The following is a 5,000-nucleotide window of genomic DNA, read 5'->3' on the forward strand; positions in this document are numbered from 1 at the left end:
TTTTTCCGTTCCTCTGTACATCGTTTTTGATCGTTTATTTTCTGACCTTGCATTTTGTTTTTCGCTTACGCGGGGAGTAAGCTACAAACTACTTTGTTGTTCTTGCTGTTGTTGTTCTTGTTGAGGGGGTAGGAAAGGTCTATGGAAGAGCCTAAAAAGGTCTGAAAAAGGTGTTTCGCGTTGAGTTAAAGATACTGGAATTTTAGGATAGGATATCTATAATTTACTTATTAAAATGAAAATGTAAAAAATTAAATAATGTGCATGTCAAACAGCACAGAAAAATTATTTCTAGTAAAATATAGCGCATCTATTTTAATTTTCGTTGGTGAAACAACGTTCTCTTTGACTGTAGATTTTAGCAAGTTTTAATTTACGATAAAAGTTAGGAATGTAATGTTTACAACTTCTGCGTGAGGGAAAAAAAAACAAAAAAACCTTGCACGCGTCCCGAATAAGCTGGAGGTCGGATAACGCCTTGTATTCGGACACCTCACTCCTTCGCGTCCCAGTTTGTGAACGTTCAACGTTAGTCATCAATTCAAACTTCAATCAAAAATGCTCTTTTACGAAACATACAAGTTTTCAAGACTTGGCACGTTTGAGCTGTCCCCCGTCCCACTTTACACTTTATACATTTTATTTTTTATAGGCGACAATGGCACTTACTTAACACAATCTCAAAGAGATATATTTTCACAAGAGAGTTCAGTGAGAACTCGGCACGAGGACTTCCTACTAGATTTCTAGGTTACTAGATTGAAAATGCTGACATGGTTTTCATTAACTGAAGTTCGATGAACCCTTTCGTATTTTTCAGTCTATGTGTGTGTGTGTGTGTGTGTGTGTGTGTGTGTGTGAGAGAGAGAGAGAGAGAGAGAGAGAGAGAGAGAGAGAGAGAGAGGATTTGATATCGTAGAGGGCTGATGAGCGTCAGGAGTGAGTAAATGATGCAGACATATTTGGAATTACATTTACTGCTCAAGGATTTTCATTTTGATAAACCTGGAGTTCATTTTGATTGCCAAATTTTCTTTACATCTTCCTTTTATGGAAACGTCGTTTCTCATTTTCGTGAATAACAGATGCGAGCAAATTGCAGAGAATTCCATGGAAATGTGTTTTCCCATTATTGAGCAGTCATTTCAAACTCATGTTCATAACGAATCATTTCGTTGTTATGAATATTATCAGTTAAAAAAAAAAATATTCATCGTAGCACGAGTCTTGAAATGACGAAACAAACCCACAGTTATGTATATTTACACATATTCAAAGATAAATCTGTACAGAAAGCTTTCGGAAAACTGTTCGATTTTTCCTTTCAATCTGATTGAAAAAGGAAACAGAACAGATTCCCAAAAGCGCTCTTCACAGATTTATCTTTAAATATATGTACACATATATAGCTGTGGATTTGTTTCTCCATTATTAGTGTTCTTATACTGTGGAAAATATTCACTGTAAGTACATACTCTTCCATAAAGGGTTTCAAGAGTTTGAAGTTCAAATCGTACCTAATTTTAAACTTTAATTTTCCTTTACTCTCTGTGTATCCGTTGCTGTTAAGAAAACTTTATTTGAGTACTTATCATTAACTCACGTAGACTTTAGCCTCAATTTGCGTGAGGGTAAGGTTAGGTATTTTGGATCGGAAACAATCCAAAATGTTTATGGTTTGTATTGCGTCCCAAGCGAGATTCTTTCGTATATCAGTTAAGTAAAGGCATAATAATATTTGTCGATAGTAAAATGCGGGATATGTTAACATTATTAGAGCTATGGATGGGCATGCTTCATTGTCAGTTAATAAAGATTTTAACTATTGGGGATACTACTGCATTCCTCACTTTCTATGGAGGTCAGTAGAGACAGTCCCTGGGTTATGTCATTCCGGACTTACGGAGTTCGCCTCATGGCGCTATTAGCCAAAATTTGTCAGTTCCGTAATTCGATTTACGACGCCGTTACCTGCTTTACAGCGCTGAAACCTGGACTTATGGTGCTGTAACCGCACTGTAAGTGCTATTTATTCCCATTATAATTATGATGATCCAGGTTAAGTCAGGTTAAGGCGATTTTCAGCTGACAGCGCCCTGCTGGAAAAAGAACACCCACCATAACCTGGGGACTGCCTGTAGTCCTCGTTCAATCCATCCGACAGATTGCATGATAGTTGGTTGCTTTGTATCCACGATTTTATTTCCCTTCACTGCCAAATGCTGGATTTCTTTCCTAGCTTACATTATCCCTGACCACCACGAACATCTTTATTTCAGAATTTTATCTTTCGTATTTCATATGGGAAATTTATCTCAACACATAGTGCACTGAGGGTATTGAATAATATATATTAATTGCTCAAACAATCACGCCATCGCAAAGAATCTCTGTTTCGTAAGCATCAAAAGTTTTCAGAAAATTGGAAAACTTAAATAAATCATTGACGAAAAAGCTTTATTCCAAACGTTACCACCATTTTCAAGGCTGTAGCTGGAACGAAAGGTCTTATAGAGAATTGGTCGTAAATTCCGAAGTGTTATATGGGCTTAAGGAAGTGATTTATTAGCCCGAGATCGTAAATTTAGTGGTATATTTTCGAATTGTCCGAAACTGTCATCTTTTCTCTCATTGTAGGTTTTACATCTTCGTCACTGCGCATGCGTGAGAAAGTCATAATCAAAAGCTGTATGTTTTCATATCAGTTAAACTAAAACATAAAAAAAGTAAAACGAAGTAAAAAGGTGTTCATTGCTAGATGTTTCAGAAGCAAGTCAAAGATTCTTAAAGGTTCTATATAATCCATTTGGAACCAGTACTTGACAATTCCGATTTAACCTAATTTCAGGAAGTGGAAAGAATCAAGTTCGCTTCTTTGACGTATCAGAAAGCACCGTCCTTTATAAATATATATAGAAGAGAGGAGATGGACAGCCGTGTGGATATAATGATAAAAGAATGTCAGTATGGAAGGGTATCAATCAATACTCAAGTTTATATATATATATATATATATATATATATATATATATATATATGTATGTATATATAGGATATATATATATATATATATATATATTATATATATATATATATATATATATATATATATATGAGGTCCACTACTGGAAACTATGAGGTCAAGCACTGGTAACTGTGAGGTCATTCAGTGCTGAAAAGGAAACAGTGACAAGGTTTAATAGGTGAAACAGGAGGAAAACCTCGCTGTTGCTCTATGCAACAATTGTTAGAGAGGGTGTAAAGTCAGATGGAAGAAAGAGAATATGAGCAGAGGTACAGTTAAAAGAATGAAAGAGGTTGCAGCTAAGGGCCGAAGGGACGCTGGAAAGAACTTTTCAGTAATGCCTATAGTGCACCGCGTGAGGTCTACTGATGGCACTAGCCCCCCGTACGGGTCTTATTTGTGAAGAGCCTTGTGAGTGAACTGGAAAACAGAACATCATTAGGGAAACATTTTTATCATAACAGCATAATGAAGACGAAAGGAGAAAGCTCTTGTTATGTGCTTATGAAACTGGAACTTGGAGAACGTTAGAGAAATCTTTGTAGAACGAATTTTGAAGTTGGTGAGGGAATTTCCAGGCGCCTTAAAAACGGGATTGGAGAGGATAAGTAATGTTTATCTGAAAATATCAATGCACTTTGACTTGATATCTGCAATGCATTATTTAGGGAGGGAAAAACACTCTAAATATCTATTTAATTTACATATATAATTTATACCTATATTTTACAAAATTGCAATCGTTGGACTTCCATCTTAGACTCCCCACCAGGAGCTGGAAGAAAGGATTGCATCACCGAAGTCTGCGCAAACTAAGCAAATTCCAGTAATAAATTCTTTGGAGTCATAATGGCCCTTATATATTTCCACTATATTAAATTTTACAGCGAATAACAACGAAGGCCAAGTCATTAATCCGAGAATTTTATGGCGACTCGCTTCCTGTTTTGCTAACCCCGAAAGGTTGACGATGCGCTGCTCATATGTTGGTCATATTTTTCTCTTGGTTTTAGAGAGAGAGAGAGAGAGAGAGTGAGAGAGAGAGAGAGAGAGAGAGAGAGTACGCGGGCCGGTATATCTTTACAACACCCCGTTCTTCATGAGTATTGAGGCATGAGTATAAAGGTGTACAGTCGAGGACTGCCGTGAACAGATAGATAGATGTAGACTTCTTTTCAACTACTGGCCTTTTACGTCTGGGTGGCTTTGCAGTTTGTTAAGTTTTCGATTTTCTTATATATGCAATTCTAAACACTATTCGTACCTCGCTCTAGTTGCGACGTACACCGGTAGGCTAATTTTCAGGCACATCATTCGACTGCCTGTGTTAGGGACTGTACCGAGATTTACTCCCAAGTGGGGCGAACAATTTTGCATGCATAATGCATACATATATATAATATACATACGTATAATATATATTTGTGTGAGTGTGTGTGTTTATTCCCATTTCGAAGGCTATTCAGTTTATACCATACGCTCAGGTTTGTATTGTCCAATATTGCTTAAGGGTAGGCTCCACTTTGGGGGGTGCCGATCGTATAAAATATTTGCCAAAAATACACTAATCAAGACAGGCTAATGAAATTTTCAGGCATTATTAGCACTATAATAATGCATATTCCCTGTGAGTTTTATCATCCTACAGGGAAAATTAATGATTTTATGAAAAAAAATGTGAAAAAACGGATATTTCCGGCCCCTCGTACTGAAGGTTGTTTGGTGATTGGTGAGAAACTACAGTCTGAATAGAAATTCGGTCTGACAGAATGTTGGTATATCCACTGGAACATGCACAAAAAAAATTATCAAAATAGAACAGTAATAAGCACGTAATAACAAGAAAAAGAGCAACAACTTCGTAATTGTTCAGCGAAAGCCAGCCGAAAAATCAGACTATAGCTAGGAGAAATATTCAGGAAAAATTCAAATCTCGATTTAGGGACAAAACCTTTTGAGAGTTTGTAGTTATTAT

The sequence above is a fragment of the Macrobrachium nipponense genome, chromosome 19 (genome assembly GCF_015104395.2).
Source record: "Macrobrachium nipponense isolate FS-2020 chromosome 19, ASM1510439v2, whole genome shotgun sequence".
Classification (NCBI taxonomy): domain Eukaryota; kingdom Metazoa; phylum Arthropoda; class Malacostraca; order Decapoda; family Palaemonidae; genus Macrobrachium; species Macrobrachium nipponense.